General features: G+C 43.8%; 1 long non-coding RNA gene across 3 annotated transcripts; it reads right to left on the bottom strand.

Annotated features, from left to right (window-relative positions):
- Window positions 1–4,459: 4,459 nt before the first annotated feature.
- On the bottom strand, window positions 4,460–11,972 carry LOC137246501 (uncharacterized). 3 transcript variants are annotated; one of them, XR_010951520.1, is made up of 5 exons: window positions 11,359–11,972; window positions 11,093–11,282; window positions 10,790–11,020; window positions 4,677–4,900; window positions 4,460–4,625 (listed from the first exon to the last, which is right to left on the bottom strand). It is a non-coding gene; the product is annotated as an uncharacterized lncRNA (long non-coding RNA). The 3 variants fall into 3 exon arrangements; XR_010951519.1 differs by lacking the exon at window positions 4,460–4,625 and having other exon boundaries at window positions 4,643–4,900; window positions 11,359–11,971; XR_010951521.1 differs by lacking the exon at window positions 4,460–4,625 and having other exon boundaries at window positions 4,643–4,900; window positions 11,563–11,968.
- Between the last annotated feature and the right edge of the window lie 10,459 nt (window positions 11,973–22,431).

The raw sequence follows: 22,431 nt of genomic DNA, 5'->3' as shown, positions 1-22,431 counted from the left end.
CTGAGAATATAGTGAACTCTCGGCCACTAACGCATTTACCCGTTGACCCACAACAAGAGGAGCCTTTAACCCCCAACCATTTTTTGTTGGGTAGCGCCAACACAGCGCAAACTCCAAGCTGCATGGAGCCGCCGGAGAAGTACTGTTCCCTACGTAAGCAGTGGCATATCGTCAGGCAGATGCGAGATCAATTCTGGAAGAGATGGGTAGAGGAATACTTGCCAACACTGACCAGGCGGTCAAAGTGGTGTTCGCCTACAGACCCGCTGCGAGAAGGGAACTTGGTACTAATATGTGACCCCAACGAGCCAAGGAAAGAGTGGCGTCGTGGCAGGATCCAAAGGACATACCCTGGCAAGGATGGTCAAGTTCGGAGGGCAGACGTGCTGACACCTACTGGTTCGGTTCAGCGTCCTGCATCAAAGCTGGCCAAGCTCGACATGGTGGTGAATCCAGCGTGATTCACGGGGGCGGGGATGTAATAGATTGAATTATTTGAAATGTAAACTAGATGGCAACCTTAAGTTACCAAATGCATACTTCACCACAAATGCATCTCTGTTTAGTTGTCCTTTGCTCACCCCCTTTCTTTCTTCTTTGTTCCGTCATTCGCATATTCCGTTACGTTGAGCGGTATAAATTGATCCACAAAATTCCGTCATTGGAAAATTACCACGCGTAGCGAACGGACGGAGAAAGATACTGGGAAATAAACTTGAATAAGCTTGAATATACGAACTTGAACATAGTTTCAATCTTCTGGCAATTCATGTTCATCCCAAATCCGAATTATTTGCTACGCGACACTTATAATTCAAAATAGAACAACATCCGGCCGAACCGGACGTCACGGACAGACCGTTAACATTCAAAAAATTTAAACTTCAAAAAAAGAAAACTTCGAAAAGTTAAACGCAAAAAAATTACCGAACCGGACATGACCGGTTACTACTCTAAAATCAAAAATCAAAAAAAAAACTGCTGAAAAATAAAAGAAAACAAAAAGGAAAACAAGTAAGGAAGGTTAAGTTCGGGTGTAACCGAACATTACATACTCAGTTGAGAGCTATGGTGACAACATAAGGGAAAATAACCATGTAGGAAAATGAACCGAGGGTAATCCTGGAATGTGTTTGTATGACATGCGTATCAAATGAAAGGCATTAAAGAGTATTTTATGAGGGAGTGGGCCATAGTTCTATAGGTGGACGCCAGTTAGGGATATAGCCATAAAGGTGGATCAGGGTTGACTCTAGAATGCGTTTGTACGATATGGGTATCAAATGAAAGGTATTAATGAATATTTTAAAAGGGTATGGACCTAAGTTCTATAGATGGACGCCTTTTCGAGATATCGCCGTAAAGATGGACCAGGGGTGACTCTAGAATGCGTTTGAACGATATGGGTATCAAATGAAAGGCGTTAATGAGCATTTTAAAAGGGAGTAATCCTTAGTTCCATAGGTGGACGCCGTTTCGAGATATCGCCATAAAGGTGGACCAGGGTTGACCCTAGAATTTGTTTGCACAACATGGGCATCAAACGAAAGGTGTTAATGAGTATTTTAAAAGGGAGTGGGCCTTAGTTCTATAGGTGGACGCCGTTTCGAGATATCGCCATAAAGGTGGGCCAGGGGTGACTCTAGAATTCGTTTGTGCAATATGGGTATCAAACGAAAGGAGTTAATGAGTATTTTAAGAGGGAGTGGGCCTTCGTTTTATAGGTGTTCGCCTTTTCGAGATATCGCCATAAAGGTGGACCAGGGGTGACTTTAGAATTTGTTTGTATGATATGGGTATCAAATGAAAGGTGTTAATGATTATTTTAAAAGAGCGTGGGGCTTAGTTCTATAGGTGAACCCCTTTTCGGGATATCGCCATAAAGGTGGACCAGGGGTGACTCTAGAATTCGTTTGTGCAATATGGGTATCAAACGAAAGGAGCTAATGAGTATTTTAAGAGGGAGCGGGCCTTAGTTCTATAGGTGGACGCCTTTTCGAGATATCGCCATAAAGATGGACCAGGTGTGACTCTAGAATGCGTTTGTACGATATGGGTATCAAATGAAAGGTGTTAATGAGTATTTTAAAAGGGAGTAATCCTTAGTTCCATAGGTGGACGCCGTTTCGAGATATCGCCATAAAGGTGGGCCAGGGGTTACTCTAGAATTCGTTTGTGCAATATGGGTATCAAACGAAAGGGGTTAATGAGTATTTTAAGAGGGAGTGGGCCTTTCTGGACCAGGGGTGACTATAGACTTTGTTTGTACGATATGGGTATCAAATGAAAGGTGTTAATGAGTATTTTTAAAAGGGGTGGGCCTTCGTTCTATAGGTGTTCGCCTTTTCGAAATATCGCCATAAAGGTGGACCAGGGGTGACTCTAGAATGAGTTTGTACGATATGGGTATCAAATTAAAGGTATTAATGAGAGCTTTAAAAGGGAGTGGTGGTAGTTGTATATGTGAAGGCGTTTTCCAGATATCGACCAAAATGTGGACCAGGGTGACCCAGAACATCATCTGTTGGATACCGCTAATTTATTTATATATGTAATACCTGCCAAGATTTTAAGGGTTTTTTATTTCGCCCTGCAGAACTTTTTCATTTTCTTCTACTTAATATGGTAGGTGTCACAACCATTTTATAAAGTTTTTTCTAAAGTTATATTTCGCGTCAATAAAACAATCCAATTACCTTACCATATTTCATCCCTCTTTTCGTATTTGGTATAGAATTATGGCATTTTTTTAATTTTTCGTAATTTTCGATATCGAAAAAGTGGGCGTGGTCATAGTCGGATTTCGTTCATTTTTCATACCAAGATAAAGTGAGTTCAGATAAGTACGTGAACTGAGTTTAGTAAAGATATATCGATTTTTGCTCAAGTTAACGTGTTAACGGCCATGCGGAAGGACAGACGGACGACTGCGTATAAAAACTGGGCGTGACATCAACCGATTTCGCCCATTTTCACAGAAAACAGTTAGCGCCATAAAATCTATGCCCCTACCAAATTTCAAAAGGATTGGTTAATTTTTGTTCGACTTATGGCGTTAAAAGTATCCTAGACAAATTAAATGAAAAAGGGCGGAGCCACGCCCATTTTTCAATTTTCTTTTATTTTTGTATTTTGTTGCACCATATCATTACTGGAGTTGAATCTTGACATAATTTACTTAGAGATATTAAATTTTTTGTTAAAATTTTACTTAAAAAAAAAATTTTTTTTAAAGTGGGCGTGGTCCTTCTCCGATTTTGCTAATTTTTATTAAGCGTACATATAGTAATAAGAGTAACGTTCCTGCCAAATTTCATCATGATATCTTCAACGACTGCCAAATTACAGCTTGCAAAAGTTTTAAATTACTTTCTTTTAAAAGTGGGCGGTGCCACGCCCATTGTCCGAAATTTTACTAATTTTCTATTTTGCGTCATAAGCTCAACTCATCTACCAAGTTTCGTCGCTTTATCGGTCTTTTGTAATGAATTATCGCACTTTTTCGGTTTTTCGAAATTTTCGATATCGAAAAAGTGGGCGTGGTTATAGTCCGATATCGTTCATTTTAAATAGCGATCTGAGATGAGTGCTCAGGAACGTACATACCAAATTTCATCAAGATACCTCAAAATTTACTCAAGTTATCGTGTTAACGGAGGGACGGACGGACGGACGGACGGACGGACATGGCTCAATCAAATTTTTTTTCGATCCTGATTATTTTGATATATGGAAGTCTATATCTATCTCGATTCCTTTATATATGTACAACCAACCGTTATCTAATCAAACTTAATATACTCTGTGAGCTCTGCTCAACTGAGTATAATGAACAAAAGGGCCGAATATATATGGGGGGCGCCGCGGGTGGTGTTGCGACGCCCGGTGCTTTTGTCCCACCCTCAAAAACCATGGCCACCGACGCACCTAAATTTCGGTGGCCCCTTACCTGGTAACCCTACGTGCCTTCTAAATGAGCCAGAACACCAGCATTCCCATTTTATTTACAAAGTTTATTCAAATTTCACTATTATTAGCGTATGTATGCTACAAAACAAATTTTTGATAGTACAGCCCTACAAGACAGGTACCCGTTACCTAATCGATTACTTAATCGTTACCAATAACTTGGTCACCAATTATCGCTTAATGACTTTTACATTGCTGTCGTGAAAAAGGTATCGCATGCGCTCTCTCAAAATAGTGTACGTGTGACTCGCTTTCTCGCTCTTACCTATTGTGTTTTCGACATTCCTTCTCGCTCGATGTTATTTACATTTTTAAGTTACTTCATTAGGTATGTTTTCGTTATCGCTAACCAAAACATATGCAACAACAACAACACGGGTAACTGGCCTATCGGTTACCCGTACCGGTTACCTTCGGTCAATTCGCTTTTTATATGAATGAAACGCGTCCCTTTTGTTTAAATAATATTTAATTATGAATAAATTATGTATACAATGGGTTTTACAAATAATTTCCTTAATTCTCTAGTAAACCTTACATATGTGCATATTTATATGTACAAACTACATATGTATAGACATAAACTCATTCGTAGTCGTGCCCTTTCTGAAACCATTTTGAGTTTCGAAGCTCACACTGATGGTGCTCAATTTTTCCTGCGCGGGTGGTGTTGGTTTGCATAGATATGAGTGTTGTACATATAATACCGGAATATATGCAGCCCCATTTCGTGCTATCAAAGTCGATTTGCAGGTGATGTTGAGCCTTTGAACTTGACCCTTTCCCATCATATGCGTGGTAGGGCCCTATATGTGATACTAAAAAGGCCGAGGGACAGTTGTCGCAGTTTTCTTGTAGTTTGAGCAAATGTACGCTCTTCTTACAGCCACAGCTGGAATATTGCTATGCCCACATCGTCAAATCGAATTACCTATAATGAAAAAGAAACAAATATCAGTAAGGATAGATAATAAGTTTTTAATATAACCGGAAGTGCTTAATAAATACAAGATACTCAAGGGGATTTCAGATAACCACAATCAGGACCTGTAAAGTAAATTCAAGTCAACCTCCATCATGCCAAGACATCTTCCGGTAGCGGGGGTACCAGAAGATTATAACAAGGGATAATTGATAGATGTTGGGGTAATAGATAGTAAATTAGGCGTGCTACAAAAACAAAAACGAATAAATGCAGATGACTGTTTAATCCATTATGCGAAGTTCTTTGAATGGATGTGCAAATTGCAACGGGCAAAGTACTGCTAAAACTGCTTTCCCCGAGTAACCCGGGAACGAATTGATATGACTTTGTCATGCGCTTCCCAAGGCAGTCGGTTCTATGTACCGGAGCGACTCGGGATTTTTCCCGACCAAGGACTGTCATTTCAGTGTGACCCCATCTAATTTGTTTCGTCCCTCCCACAAATTGTCATCCTCCCAGCAGCTCCTTGCAGCAAGACTGCTCCATATTCTCTTACTCCGGGAAGGCATCGAATCCAATCCGGGTCCGTCTCCTGACCCCGGTCCTGAGAAATGGTTTTGCTGCATCTGCCGGAAAAGAATCTTTTTAGGACGGTCATACTCTGTTCAGTGTGTCTCGTGCAAGGGATGGTTGCATCGGACAGGTTGTTCTGGGCTTGATCCCAAAACCCGACGTCCACGTAACTTTTATAAATCTTTCTGGGCTCTTTGCTGTTCAAGCCCAAGGGCGTCCCGTAGTCTACGCCTTAGCGCCCCCCCCCCCCCCCCCCACTACCTTCCAGCAGCCCCGCTGCTCAGCAAGCCACAACAAGTACCCGCTGCTGCTCGCGCCCCACTGCGCCAACAATTCAAACAGCTGATACCACTCATAACTACTACCTTCGTAGTAGAGTTGGTAGCAATGCTGAGCATCAGTCTCTGCCCCCCTCCCCCCCCCCCCCCCCCCTTGTTGTTGTTGTTGTTGTTGTAGCGATAAGGTTGCTCCCCGAAGGCTTTGGGGAGTGTTATCGATGTGATGGTCCTTTGCCGGATACAGATCCGGTACGCTCCGGTAACACAGCATCATTAAAGTGCTAGCCCGACCATCTTGGGAACGATTTATGTGGCCACGTTAAACCTTCAGGCCATCCCTCCCTCCCCACCCCCAAGTTCCTTGAGGAGCTTGGGGTCGCCAGAGCCTCGTCTGTTAGTGAAACAGGATTCGCCGCGGATAGGTGAGGTTGACAATTAGGTTTGGAGAAGCTATATATTGCGCTGGCAACCTGAAGGGTTGCGCTACACAGCCCCTTGAATCTGGTATTTTAGTCGCCTCTTACGACAGGCATACCTACCGCGGGTATATTCTGACCCCCTAACCCCTCTTTTCCGGCAGCAATCGTGCAGGTCAGGGAAACAGACTCTTAGTCCCTACCTCCGTTTGCACCGTCTGCCAGCACAGAATATATAGGTTTGCGACATCCGCCCAATGCAGTTCCTGCCTTGGGTGGTGCCACTTTCCCAGATGTTCTGGTCTCCGCGACGGCAACCCCCCGACGGGTTTCATCGCGCCATGTTGCCAGGTCGCAAACCCAAATCATCCGGGTACCCCAATGCTTGCCCAAGGACGCCCAGTCCCAGGGCCACAACAGCAATTGCGTCCTGGCCTTCCACAACCCAGGCGTAGTCACCCGTCACTTACCCCCAGAGTGGCGACGTCTCCCCTTATGCACTTCAGAATCCTGCAGTTAAACTGTAATGGACTAACTGGGAAGATCACGGAGATAGTCGATTTCATGAAGCGGCACAACATCCGCATTGCTGCGATTCAAGAGACTAAACTCACAGCAAGATCTGCATTGCAGACCTGCTCTGGGTATAACGTCCACAGGAAAGACCGCGAGAGCAGAAATGGAGGCGGTCTCGCGTTTATCATACACCACTCTGTGCAATATTATATATTTGAGCCTGGCATCGACCGCAGGGACAATGTCTTAGAACGTCAAGGCCTATCTGTCCGGTCATGCGATGCAAACCTAGAAATCATCAACATCAACATCCCTCCTGCCATCTGTTGCCCCAGTGGATACCGCCCTAATATCAGGGCCTTACTCACTGGCAACAATCGCATTATCCTACGTGACAGTAGGGGTGAGATGTTGGCGGATCAAATAGAAGAAACGACGTTCTGCACAATAAGCGGAGACGCCCCCACACGTATGGTAGGAAGCTGTCACAGCTCCCCAGATATCTCTATCGTGAGCGCAGAACTCGTAAACTGCGTCAACTGGCAGCCGATGGTAACATTGGCATCCGACCACCTGCCCATACTTATTTCGCTTGAGCGTACCGCCGACTTCATCGTCACTGAAAAACGCACTTTCATAAACTTCAAAAAAGGAAAGTGGGAAGAATATAAATCCTTTACAGACAGCCGCTTTGCTGCCCTCCCTATCCCGACTGATGCCCGCCAAGGGGAGCGTGCCTTCCGTAAGGTCATTAAATCCGCCTCGGCCCATTTCATTCCCGCCGGGAGAATTCCCGAAATGCGGCCCCACTTCCCGGCGGAGGCCGCAAACTTAGCGAGAGAACGTGACCTTATAAGACAGCTTGATCCAGGCGACCCCCAAATAAGGGATATAAACCATCGCATCAGATTGCTTGTGGATGAACACAAGCGGGCGAAATGGGAGGAGCACCTAAGAGGTTGTAACCTCTCTACCGGTGTGGGTAAACTTTGGTCCACCGTAAAGTCCCTATCGAATCCGACTAAGCACAAAGACAAAGTTTCCATCGCCTTTGGCGACAAAGTGCTGTCGGACGCGAAAAAATGCGCGAGCGCTTTCTGCCGACAATATATAATGCATCCTACGGTCGACAAAGATAGACGGAGAGCCAATAGACACGCACATAAACACAAATTCAGCGCGTCACCAATCACCATCACCACTAAAGAGGGTGAGGACGCCATTGGTCGTGCTAAACCCTCCAAAGCAGTGGGCCCAGACTGCATAGCCATGCCGATGCTTAAAAGCCTAGGGAAAGAGGGTTTCAAATATTTAGCGCATGTCTTCAATCTGTCTCTTTCCACCTTTGTCATACCTGAGAAATGGAAAATGGCCAAGGTGGTCCCGCTACTAAAGTCTGGGAAACCAGCTAACATAGGTGAGTCGTATCGTTCGATATCTCTCCTATCGCCAGTGGCAAAGACGCTTGAAGCCATTTTGCTCCCCTATTTCCAAGCAAATTTGCAGCTAGCCCCTCATCAGCATGGCTTCAGAAAACTCCATAGCACTACCACCGCGCTAAATGCCATTAGCACCCAGATAAATTGCGGTTTAAATCAATACCCCCACCATAGAACAGTACTCGTAGCGCTAGACCTATGAAAAGCTTTCGATACGGTCAACCATGGCTCGTTACTGCAGGACCTGGAAGGGTCTACCCTTCCCCCATGTCTTAAAAGGTGGACCGCAAATTATCTGGGTCGTCGGCAGGCATCGGTGCAATTTAGAAACGAAGCATCAAAACCAAGGAGAATTCAACAAGGGGTGCCACAGGGTGGTGTCCTATCCCCACTTTTGTTTAATTTCTACATATCTAAGCTACCTTCACCACCGGAAGGAGTCACAATCGTTTCCTACGCCGATGACTGCACAATAATGGCCACAGGCCCAGGCCCAAAGATCGATGCGCTATGCAATAAAATAAACGGCTACCTCCCTGATCTCTCCAGTTTTTTCGCCTCGCAAAACCTGGCATTATCACCGACTAAATCTTCCGCGACCTTATTTACAACATGGACGCCACAAATATCGACCATTTTGAACATCCACGTCGATGGCACTACGCTACCGACTGTCCTACACCCCAAAATCTTGGGTGTGACGTTTGATCAGGGTCTAAATTTTGGTGAGCACGCAGCCGCAATTGTTCCGAGAATTCAGAGCCGTAACAAAATACTCAAATCCCTCGCTGGCAGTACTTGGGGAAAAGATAAAGAAACGCTCATGACTACATACAAAGCAATTAGCCAGCCGATTACGTGCTACGCGTCACCCATATGGTCGCCAAGCCTAAAAATCACCCACTGGAAGAAACTACAGGCCTGCCAAAATATTGCTCTCAGAATCGCCACGGGCTGTCTTCTTATGACCCCAGAACACCATCTGCATAATGAGGCGAGAATACTCCCCATCAGGGAGAGAAATGTGATGCTGACCAAACAGTTCCTGTTGAATACCCAGAAACCTGGGCATCCCAACAGACATCTGATTGATGAACCAGCACCGCCTAGGGGCTTAAGGAGTCATCTCCGCAAGCATTTTGAGGAAATACGGCACCTGAGAACCCAGCCGTATGAAGTGAAAAAACACAAGCAGGTCCTTGGTGAACTCCATAAACAGGCGTCGGACCTTTATGCCGGGAATTGCCCGGTGAATCCAGTGCTTAACGAAAATTATCCAAAACTTGTGGAAGAGGAACGCATACTCCCCAGGGAAACGCGTGTCACTCTTGCTTAACTTCGTTATGGATACTGTAACAGGTTAAATTCTTACCTATCCAGAATCAACCCCGACATACAAAATGTATGCCCCGCTTGCAACGTGTCCCCACATGACACCAACCATCTCTTTAGCTGTATTGTGGAATCAACGCCTCTAACACTCCTCTCATTATGGTCCACCCCTGTTGAAACTTTGTGTTTCCTTGGACTCCCGTTAGAAGACATTGATGACAATTTGTGATCTGTCGCACCTATTGGATGGGGCGAAGCACTGCTACAAGAGCAGGCGGACAACCCGGAAGGAGAGGCAGGAACTACATGACCTATCGATCCCGAGCCGTTCCTGTCAGTTGGCTCACAGGGACATTTATTAGGAGAAGGGGGGGGGGGGGGGGGGGGGGGGGAAGAGAGAAGAACACTGGAGCAATACGCCAGGTTTGAGACAATCTAAGTTACTGTTAGGAAGTTATAGCACAAGTCGCTACAGGGCAATAATAGACCTATCGAAAGATCACCGAAGAATCCCAAGAGCTTTCTTACAGGGCATTATAGGCTGAGCAGCCGTATGCAGAAAGTGGGCATACTATCGAGTAACACATTCCGATTTTGTGATCGATCAGCAGACGGCGGACTATATCCTCCAAGAATACGAAGCAATCTCAAAACGTAGGGCTAAGTTTATGGGCTCACCATGGCCAGTGCATTCCCACATTTACTCCCTCAAGCCAAGAACTCTGCTAGGGTTCATCAAAGAAGTCGGCTACGATGAGGTGCTGTGAAGGAGATGTGCAAGTCACTGTGCAATCCTCAATAAATTATCTATCTACTTTCCGGTAACAAGCACCATTGAGGTACTAACCCGACCATCTCCGGACCTATTGATATGACTACATTGAACCTTCTAGGGATTGAATGTTAATAATGACCGCAATGCGAAAGTCTGCTAAAATTTACCATTCTCCATGGAATGCTACATATATAACTTCCCACGTTTTGAATCAGTTATGAAAAGAGAAAAAATTTACTAAAATTTTAACTGGTTGTGGGTAAGGTGTTGATGTCCTCTCTTAACGCAATGTAATGGCAACGGCGACGCAGGGAAAATAATAAAAATCCTATAAATCTACTAATCATAATTAATTAATCCCTCCCTCTCTATGCAGCTGTATGCATACATACATATGGGTTTTGTTCTCCAAACGCTATTTAAAGAAATCAATTGGTATTTACATGAACTTCGAACTCTTTGGTATTTGCCGTCTTCAGTTGATTATCAACAAAAGCATGACAAATTATCACTAACAAATTCATACATGTTGTTTATATATTTAATATGGTAGGCAATTTACTTACCCTTTCTGGTGCGATGATCCTGGATAATCGGGCCTGACTAGACGAGATTTATTTTGCTTTAACATAGCGTGCTAACCGCGAACCATATCATGTTAAGGCACAATTTCGATTATGCAACCAATCAAAGAAATGTCGTGCTTGTAATACTGCTATGATAGCAGCAGCAGCTCCCGGTGGCGGCACATAAACAACAATTGCATGCGGATCAGTTGCATTTTTTGCTTCGGGTACCTATTTAATTTTAATTCACATTACATTATCTACTATTGCAATTTTTAATCAATACAAATCAATATAAATTACCGAAACAAATACTGGCAAACCAAGATGCGTAGTTCCACCCTTTTATGGGAAAATACATCCAACCAATTTTTTACCGTATTCCAAAGCATGTTGGTTGCGGAAAGTACCTTGTTTACCGGTGAATCCTTGGAAAATGACACGTGAATCTCCATTTAATTGTAGGTTTCTTGTTGTTTTGGCATATCCTGAGCTGAATCGCACCCCGGCAGAGATGATATATATTAGAATAATATAAAATTTTTTTTATTATTTAAAAATACACATACGTATGAATGAAAAGCAGAGAGTAAATAATGCTGCTTTGGTTGTAGCGATAAGGACACTCCCCGGGAGCGATTTAGTATGACCACCTGAAACCTTCTAGGCCATCCCGTCGATTCTATACAACTTTCAGATTCTAAAAACGGATCTCGACACGCGTCTTTTGATACCACCTTTATTTAGGTTGTGCACTGTCTTGAAAACGTTACCTTTTTTAGTTTTGGAAATCGAATCTTCCAATTCCAATTGGTGGCAAGAGGACTTGGCTGCCTCTAGTTAATGCGCCAGGTTAATTTAGTAGTTCCTAAACAGCTAACACACGTCACACCTAAAAGCCCGTAGCACAGGCACTTTTTTAGTTTTTTAGTTTAATTGCCACAATTTACCACAATTATAGTTTTTCATCTTTCTAAAATGTTTCCCGGAATAATTAATAAATTGTCGTATTAAGATGACGCTGTCATTTCGTTGACAGCAAGAAACGTCGATGTGTTAGTGGAGAGCGAAAAAGCTTTGAATGTGTGGGTGAACTAGTTACCTCCGTCTTGTAGGGAGGTTTCTTAACCAGGGCTACCGCCTAGGCTCCAAAGCCAAAACAAGGCTGCTTATAGCATCGTCCCATGACAACTTCAGAACGAGAAAAAAATGTTGAACTACGAGCAGCTAATTACGCTATGAAAATGTATGTAAGTGCAGTATATAAAGGGAGAGTGTAGTAGTGTAGTATATAAGGGGAGAGAAAAAAAATGATCCAACAGTTCCCACTTCATTGGGTCGAAATTGAAAACGAAATCTAATATGAATATTTAAGTCTGGCTAAGTTTGTCCTGTTGGCGGTTCCTTTCTTTTCTCTTACTTTTGCTCGTAATATTTCAAGCTATACCTATATTTATGTCACCCCATTTTTTTTTGATAAGGGGGGGTTATAACGCTTGGTGTGAGAAAAAAAAAATTAAATGTGCTTTTTAGGGCTATAAAGTTTGGATACAAATTCCGATAATTGGAGCCCCTTTACAAAATTATTATGTTGTGGTAGTAGAAATTATTTTTGAGTTTAACAAAATATCAATTTGGTATAACGCATAGTATAAGGACACTAATATGTAATACGTACTAAGGAAGTTGGTTATACAAGCAATTAAGATTAAATTTGGGGTAGATCATACTCCTCCAAGAAATCGTTTCGCATATTCAAGTAAAACGTAAACTTTTAAATTCATAGCAAATCATACTCATCACGAAATCGTTTTACATATTCGAGTAAAACGTAAACTTTTAAATTTATAGTAAAATTAACGAAATCGTTTTACATGTTCAAGCAAAACGTGAACTTTTAAATTTATAGTAAAATTTACGAAATCGTTTTACATGTTCAAGTAAAACGTAAACTGTTTTGCATTTACCAGTCAGTGCTGGTATTGCTTTGTTTTTTTTTCCTTGCTTCTAAGTTAATTAAGCCTCTTTAACTTAACATTATGTTACGTCTACTTTTTTAACTTTACTACAAGTGGATGCTGCTTGCACTCTTTAACTTAGGTATATGCATGTATGTATGTATTACATGTTAAGATTCTATACTAGGGTTGTAGCCTTAAATTTGAATATGTTGGTATATTAATACTATATGTTGTTGCAGAGTCATAAAAAAAACAAGTAAGGAAGGCTAAGTTCGGGTGTAACCGAACATTACATACTCAGTTGAGAGCTATGGAGACAAAATAAGGAAAATCACCATGTAGGAAAATGAACCTAGGGTAACCCTGGAATGTGGTTGTATGACATGTGTATCAAATGGAAGGTATTAAAGAGTATTTTAAGAGAGAGTAGGCCATAGTTCTATGGATGGACGCCATTTAGGGATATCGCCATAAAGGTGGACCAGGGCTGACTCTAGAATGTGTTTGTACGATATGGGTATCAAATGAAAGGTGATAATGAGTATTTTAAAAGGGAATGGGCTTTAGTTCTATAGGTGAACGCCTTTTCGAGAAATCCCCATAAAGGTGGACCAGGGGTGACTCTAGAATATGTTTGTATGATATGGGTATCAAATGAAAGCTGTTAATGAGTATTTTGAAAAGGAGTGATCCTTAGTTCCCTAGGTGGACGCCGTTTCGAGATATCGCCATAAAGGTGGACCAGGGGTGTCTCTAGTTGTACGATATGGGAATCAAATGAAAGGTGTTACTGAGCGTTTTAAGAGGGAGTGGGCATTAGGTCTATAGGTGGACGCCTTTTTGAAATGTCGCCATTAGGGTGGGCCAGGGGTGACTCTAGAATGTGTTTGTACGATATGGGTATCAAACGAAAGGTGTTACTGAGCATTTTAAGAGGGAGTGGGCATTAGGTCCATAGGTGGACGCCTTTTCGAGATATCGCCATTAGGGTGGGCCAGGGGTGACTCTGGAATGTGTTTGTACGATATGGGTATCAAATGAAAGGTGGTAATGAGTATTTTAAAAGGGAGTAATCCTTAGTTCTATAGGTGGACGCCTTTTCGAGATATCGCCATAAAGGTGGACCAAGGGTGACTCTAGAATGTTTGTACGATATGGGTATCAAACGAAAGGTGTTACTGAGCATTTTAAGAGGGAGTGGGCACTAGGTCTATAGGTGGACGCCTTTTCGAGATATCGCCATTAGGGTGGGCCAGGGGTGACTCTAGAATGTTTGTACGATATGGGTATCAAACGAAAGGTGTTACTGAGCATTTTAAGAGGGAGTGGGCATTAGGTCTATATGTGGACGCCTTTTCGAGATATCGCCATTAGGGTGGGCCAGGGGTGACTCTAGAATGTTTGTACGATATGGGTATCAAACGAAAGGTGTTACTGAGCATTTTAAGAGGGAGTGGGCATTAGGTCTATAGGTGGACGCCTTTTCGAGATTTCGCCATTAGGGTGGGCCAGGGGTGACTCTAGAATGTTTGTACGATATGGGTATCAAAGGAAAGGTGTTACTGAGCATTTTAAGAGGGAGTGGACATTAGGTCTATAGGTGGACGCCTTTTCGAGATATCGCCATTAGGGTGGGCCAGGGGTGACTCTAGAATGTTTTTACGATATGGGTATCAAACGAAAGGTGTTACTGAGCATTTTAAGAGGGAGTGGGCATTAGGTCTATAGGTGCACGCCTTTTCGAGATATCGCCATTAGGGTGGGCCAGGGTTGACTCTAGAATGTGTTTGTACGATATGGATATCAAATTAAAGGTATTAATGAGGGTTTTAGAAGCGAGTGGCCCTTAGATGTATATGTGAAGGTGTTCTCGCGATATCGACCAAATGTGGATCAGGTGATCCAGAAAATCATCTGTCGGGTACTGCTAATTTATTTATATATTCAATAACACTAACAGTATTCCTGCCAAGATTCCAAGGGCTGTTGATTTGGCCTTGTAGAACTTTTCATTTTCTTCTACTTAATATGGTAGGTGTCACACCCATTTTACAAAGTTTTTTCCAAAGTTATATTTTGCGTCAATAAACCAATCCAGTTACCATGTTTCATCCCTTTTTTCGTATTTGGTCATAATTCTATACCAAATACATTTTTTTAATTTTTCGTAATTTTCGATATCGATAAAGTGGGCGTGGTTATGGTCAGATTTCGGCCATTTCTTATACCAAGATAAAGTGAGTTCAGATAAGTACGTGGGCTAAGTTTAGTAAAGATATATCGGTTTTTGCTCAAGTTATTGTGTTAACGGCCGAGCGGAAGGACAGACGGTGGACTGTGTATAAAAACTGGGCGTGGCTTCCACCGATTTCGCCCATTTTCACAGAGAACAGTTAACGTCATAGAATCTATGCTCCTACCAAATTTCAAGAGGATTGGTAAATTTTTGTTCGACTTATGGCATTAAAAGTATTCTAGACACACTGAATGAAAATGGGCGGAGCCATGCCCATTTTGAAATTTTCTTTTATTTTTGTATTTTGTTGCATCATATCATTACTGGAGTTGAATTTTGACTTAATTTACTTATATACAGTAAAGATATTAAATTTTTTGTTAAAATTTGAATTTAAAAAAAATTTTTTTTAAAAGTGGGCGTGTTCTTCATCCAATTTTGCTAATTTTTATTTAACACATATATAGTAATAGTAGTAACGTTCGTGCCAAATTTCATCATGATATCTTCAACGACTGCCAAATTACAGCTTGCAAAACTTTTAAATTACCTTCTTGTAAAAGTGGGCGTTGCCACGCCCATTGTCAAAAATCTTACTAATTTTCTATTCTGCGTCATAACGTTAACCCAGCTACCAAGTTTCATCGCTTTAACCGCCTTTGGCAATGAATTATCGCATTTTTTCGGTTTTTCGAAATATTCGATATCGAAAAAGTGGGCGTGGTTATAGCCCGATATCGTTCATTTTAAATAGCGATCTGAGATGAGTGCTCAGGAACCTACATACCAAATTTCATCAAGATACCTCAAAATTTACTCAAGTTATCGTGTTAACGGACGGACGGACGGACGGACATGGCTCAATAAAATTTTTTTTGGATCCTGATTATTTTGAGATATGGAAGTCTATATCTATCTCGATTCCTTTATATATGTACAACCAACCGTTATCCAATCAAACTTAATATACTCTGTGAGCTCTGCTCAACTGAGTATAATGAAAGAACAAGGTTGAGGCTACAAATACGTATATTTAGTCAGTATCGGAACGAACTTACCGCTTTAACCGCTGGTATTCGTTGTCGTAATCGGGATGGCCGCAGGCCTAGGTTCGCTGCCCTGCGGTTGTTGTTGTAGCTGGTATTGTTACGCTGGTATCGTTGTAGCCTGAATGGTCGTGGCTGATAAGGTTGCGGCCAGTATTGTTGTAGCCGGTATGGTCGTAGCTGATAATGTTGCGGCTAGTATTGTTGTAGCCGGTTTGGTCGTAGCTGATAAGGTTGCGGCTAGTATTGTTGTCGGTGGTACCGCCTGTTGTCAGTGTTAACATTAGTGGCAGCAGGCCTATGTTCGCGGCCCTGCTACGTGCGTTGCAACTGGTGGTGACGGTACGTCTGGTAGTTGTTGCGCTCGTGGTTGGCGCTAATGAAGGGGTTGGGGGAGGTACTACCGATGGTGATGCCCGTGATAATAGTAGGCGCCGTTGGTGGTGGTTGGCGCTCCGGGCCGAGGTAACCGAATGAACCGGGTGGCGATAAAGCTTCATGCTGCCCTTTACGAGCCGGATGACTTGGCCATTTTGACATTAGTTGTATTACGCGGCAGCGTACTGCTGGCTCTGGAGGCGGAGGTGGTGTCGGACGCTTTTCCGCAGGTGTTAGTGTTCTTCGTAAACGTAGAGGAAAAGGGTTTATCTCACTAGGTGTGACTGTGAACGCCGACCTACTTCAAATGGATCTTGTGTCCACACAACACAACCGGCGTAAGGTTTATTACCACCCAAAATAGACGCGTAGAAACGAGATTTGTCGGAATGAACGGTTTCGGTACTTTGTGCTATCGACTCTTTCCTAGTTTCTGGACATTTACCTGCTTACGCGCACAGCCGGCGAGGATGTTTTGTGATTAGTTGAGTATCGTTGGGGATGCGCAATTGAAGTGAGCAATAAGGTTACTGAAGCAGTATATTAACTGAGCTTGACGCCTTTTCTGTTGAAGTTGTGCCCCTAGATGTTACATAATCCCTTTTATATAATTGTAGGTCCGCCAAAAATTTTGCTCACGCAATTTACCAACCTTCCTCCTTTTTTTCTAGCCGGAAACTCGTGGCAATTTTCGCTAGTGATGGCCGGTCTGTCTTTTTCTTGTTTTTCGATACTTTTTATCGCAACTTTCGCCCCATCACTAGGTGTGCTCGCGCGAACACGCTCACAAGTGGACCGTAACCGTAGACCGTAGCAGCAGATCCTAACAAACCTGCTTCGCTTTGAAGACCTGGCGATGAAGCGAACAGGAAACCGGATCCGTTGTGGGAAGCCACTGCCAGGGGCCTCCGATGCCAATCAACGTGGGGCACGACTCACCCCTGAGATAAGAGTCTCAAAGTCCTACTACGAAGCTAGCCGGGCAACATAGTTTCAACAAAAAAAAAAGACTAAGTCAAGTTGGGAATTATTTCTGTTTCCTAGTTTAAAAGGGCTTTGCAGCAATTAGACATTTGTTATGTAGAACTCGTCAAAACTCCGAAAGATGATTTCTAGTGGCTATCGCCCCCACGGGAATGCAAAACAAAAAAAAGGTGTAGATATTTTGATCTGGAGAACTCGTGCAAACTCCGAAAGGCTAGTCCGACCTAAGCGTGGACTGCCAGGGGGTTCACGGTCATCGGTGAGTGCGCGTGTGAACATCCTATGAGGCCAGTGCTCGGGGAGAATACTGGGCGAGATGTCCCCGACCGCCAAAACGGCCAGACAAAAAAAGAGGTCCAATTGGTAGGTATATAAAAAAAGTCAAATTGTAATTTGGCAAAGAAACGTTCTTTCTGGTTCATTGCGGACGAATGTCCGAAGCGTGAAAGCGACCTATCAATTTCCCGTTTAGGTCTTCGAGATCATACAGTGCATTGCCTATTTTTCGAAGCACGCGGCACTTCAGGTATTTTGGTAGGAATTTGGCGTTAATGCCCTGTTTGAAGTTACTTAAGGCAAAGTTTCTCCGAAAAACTTCCTGACCTTCCTTATAGTTGACTTGCCTAGAGCGTTTGTTATAGGTGGTTACTCCCCTATCCTTGGCGTGATCTAAATTTCTACGGATCTGCTCACGAATATTAGTCAACTTGTCAGCTCGGCTTACTACCGTAACCTGGTCTTCCCGAAGGCTGCCGAGTTTCCCTAAAATGTTGTACGTTGAGGCATGTTGGACCATATTTTGGCCATATAATGCAAAGTATGGAGAACACTGAATCGCCGTATGAAAATCACTTCTCAAAACTGATAAAATCTCGGGTATATGCTTATCCCAATCGGTATGGTCAGGTTTATCTTTTAGGAAAATCCTAATCTTCGAAACAATTTCTCTATTAACGCGCTCGGATGCGTTCGCTTGAGGAGAATATAACCCCGTCCTCACGTGCGTCACCCCGTAATTTGCAAAAAATTGGTTCATTTCCTTCGAGATAAACTGTTTACCATTGTCACTGTGAATAACCTCAGGGACCCCTACAGCCGGAAAAATTTCTGAAGCGAAGTAATTTATAACGTTTACAGTGGTGGCTCTCTGCATGGGCTTTAGCCAAACGTATTTTGAAAAATGGTCTAGTACTATGAAAAGAAATTGATTTCGCCGCTTAGATCTCGGATACGGCCCTAGGAAATCGCAATATAATCGCTGAAATGGCCTCTCGGATGCAAAGGTATTCTCTATAGGCGGTCTCGACTGCGGATTAGTGGGTTTTACAGCCTTGTAGGTGTCACAACGCTGGACGTAGTCCCTGATGTCCTTAGCCTGCTGCGGCCAGAAGTACTTCTGCCTAACACGTTCTAAGGTTTTCTGCCACCCGCCATGGTAACTCCGGTTAGCGTTATGTGCTAGTCTCACTGCTTCCTCAGTCAACCCTTTCGGCAACCATAATCGCCACAGCGATTTTTCTTCCCCTTCCACTCCCTTACGAAATTTAACTCGTTTGAAAATTACCCCGTCCACCACTCGTAAATCCGGAAGCGATTCCTCATTTTCGGTGACGGTCCGAATTAAGTCTAAATATTCGTTGCTGCTAAATTCGGGAGAGACTAAATCTATTTCCCCGGGTGTGGTAGTGAAAGACAACTCATCGGCATCAAACCGCGACAGCGCATCTGGTACTACATTCAGGGTACGATGTTCCATTTTAAAGTCGTATCTTTGCAGTAAGAGCGACCACCTCGCCAACCTCCCGCTCAAGTCCTTTTGTGTCATTAATCACTTGAGACTGGAGTGGTCCGTGATGATACGAAACGGTAATCCCTCAACATAGGGTCGGAAACGCTTCACGCTGATTATGGCGGCGAGACATTCCAGCTCGGTTACCGTGTAATTGCGTTGAGCATTATTCAGCTTTTTCGACACAAATGCGATTGGGTGCTCAGCGCCCTCGTCATCGACCTGGAACAACATTCCGCCAACACCTATTTTAGACGCGTCGCATTGGATTACGAATTCTCGGGAAAAATCAGGTTGGGCCAAGGCAGGAGCGGAACTCAAAGCTACTTTTAGTTTTTCGAAGGCATCTATAGCTTCAGAGGTAGCTTGAACGGGCCTGATGACTTACGGAGACAGTCGGTCAAGGGACCTGCCAAGTCAGCAAAATTGGTAATAAACGCCCTGTACCAATTCGCCATGCCCACAAACCTACGCACTTGCCGAGGGGATTTAGGGATCGGGAAGTTTTGCATTGCTTCTATTTTTCCCGGATCAACTTTCAAACACCCGCTGCCTATCAAGTACCCTAAGTAGCGTATTTCCTTCTGACAAAATTTACTTTTTTCACGTTTATTGTCAGCCCTACGTCTCTCAAACATTGGGCCACTACCGCTAGCAATTTCAGGTGGTCTTCAAAATTAGTGCTGCATACCATTAGGTCGTCCAGGTAGACAACGACGTTCTCTCGCAGACGCGAAGGGATTGCCTTGTCCATCAGCCTACTCATAGTCTGCGGTCCATTGCACAGACCAAATGGCATCACCTTGAAGTGGTACAGAGGCCTCCCCGGAACTGCGAATGCTGTTTTTTCCTTGGAGGACTCTGTCAATTTGATCTGGAAGAACGCGTCCTTCAGATCAATGCCACTAATAAAATGCGTATCCTTCAGTCTGCTCAATAACCCGTTGATATGAGGCAGGGGGTACGAGTCTTTCTTAGTCACCGCGTTGACCTTCCTGGAATCTATGCACAGCCTAACTTTACCTGGTTTCCGGACCAGTACTATAGGACTACACCACGGGGAGTTTGATTCTTCTATAACTCCTAATTCGAGTAACCTGTCTAGTTCGCTAAAAGCTTCGGCTTGCCTCGGTGGCGAAAGAGGGAAATGTTTGCTTTTTATGGGAACGGCATCACCGGTGTCAATGTGATGCTCCACTAATTTAGTTTGCCCTAGGCCTAACTTCTCGTACGAAGGAGACGTCTCGATAACCTTTTGCAATTCTAATTTCCGGTCTGGTGACAATTCATGGAGGTTAAGTTCCTCTTCCTTTTCAAGTCTAATCTCTATGCACTCTACGCTTGGGAATATTTCGGGAGCTAACGCAAATGCTCTCCAAAAATCTACCCCGAAATACGCTTCTTGGAGCAATGAGGGAACAAGGTAAAAAAGAATAACCTTTGTGATATTTTTGAAGGTGACTGGTAGGGATACTGAGCCTAAAATTTTTTGCTTGCTGCCGCCCACGGTATATACGAATGCATGTGGGGGCTGATATTCGAAGCCGTTATCCTCTAGGAATTGTAGTCCATTTTTCCCTAAGATGGAGACGTTGGCTCCCGAGTCCAATAGCCCTACAAGAAAACTATCTTTAATTCGAGAGGCCTTTCATCCTCTGTAAGCGTTAACGTGGTGGCTTGCAGCAGTCTTCGCTCCTGTACTCTCCTGTGGTATCTCTTCCTACACTTCAAAATATTGTCCGATACCGGGTATTGTTCGAAGATGGTATGTCTTATTTGTTTATACCTATGTTCCCTTTCTTCTAAGTTTGGTTGAAATTGCGTTTGGCAAGCGACATCCCTATGCTGGCGTTGCAGAATTCTGGTCGGTTCGCCCATCGCGGATGAGGACGTTTGACTCTCGGATTCAGAACTATTCGAATTGTCCGTACTGTCAGGGTAAGTTATTATCACATTTGAGGGTTCTTCTGCCAGAGTACTACTGCACCTCGGAAGCTCACCACCTCCATGCAGAGATTCACCCTCTGGTTCAGTGCACGGGACGACGCCTCGAGCACTGGCTGGTGTGGGAGCTATGAAGCCGAACGAGGTTCCCCCGCCTTCTCGCTCGGGTACTGGTTTCCCTGCCTGCGATGGTCCCTAGGGCATTTTGGAGTTAATACTCCCCTATGGCCGCATTTGAAACAAAAAGGATTCCTAATGGGTTCCTCGCAGTATATGTATGAGTGGCCCATTGCCTGGCAATTCCAGCATTGGATTCCCGAATAGTCCGGTCTCCTGTTGCGTCGATATTCCAGCGCCTCTATCTGTGGATCCATTTCGCCGTCCTCGCCTTCCATCCTTATGTCCGGGGTTGTCACGCGTGCTTCGTTTACATGCCGTCCTGGGTAAGTGGCTCTTTCAGCACTTGTTCACCTCGCGTAGATCATGAAGGGTCCTTACATCTGCGTTAAAAAGAATCAGCTTAATGCTACTGTTGACGTTTCTTTTTATTATGTCAATCAGTAGAAGCTCCGACATGGGTTCTCTTAAGCGTGCGTTCAAGGAGATTATGTCCCTGTGGAACACGTCATAGCACTCACTTGCTTTCTGCTTTCGCATGGAGATCTCCATCATGATCTCGTGGTCAGTTTTCAAAGTGCCAAACTCTCTTTTCAATGAGTAGCATAAAAAGGCATATGGCGCATTAGGGTTTTGTTTTGTGAACAGCCAGTACCATTCTTCGGCCCGCCCGGAAAGAAACAGGTGGAAACTAGCCATGATTTGTTCGTCCGTGCATTGTGTGCGCTCACACAAGGTGTTCAGCTTAAAAAGGAAATCGGCTACGCTCCCAGTGCCGTCGAACGAGATTTTCCACTCCTGCGGCTTCACTACTATGCTGCTCGGAGCAGGGTATATTGGCGGTATTACTGTTGGAAGTGGGTTACGGTCCATCCTATTTGCGTTCCGGTTCTGCTGGATTGATTGCTGCGCAGATTCGAGAGGGGCGTTGAGCTGGTCCATATTGTTTCTGATTGAGCTCATCTCCCTCCGCATTTCCTCCTGCGAAGCCTGGAACAGCTGGTGTAGCACGTCCACCCACGAGCCTCCACGAGTAGCTTCGTCCTGCATTCCTAGGGTATTCGTCCGATCCCCCGCAGCTTCTCCAGAGTTTCCAACTCCTTGGTGTAATGGCAAGGCACCAGCTCCATCCGGTGCATAGGTCGACACATTGGTTAATAGCCTCGAGATATCATGCGTGTTTAATA

Source organism: Eurosta solidaginis, chromosome 3 (assembly GCF_040869045.1).
Source record: "Eurosta solidaginis isolate ZX-2024a chromosome 3, ASM4086904v1, whole genome shotgun sequence".
In the NCBI taxonomy this organism is placed as follows: Eukaryota; Metazoa; Arthropoda; class Insecta; order Diptera; family Tephritidae; genus Eurosta; species Eurosta solidaginis.
Note: the sequence above shows the minus strand (reverse complement) of the source record. Positions and strands in the feature narration are given on the sequence as shown.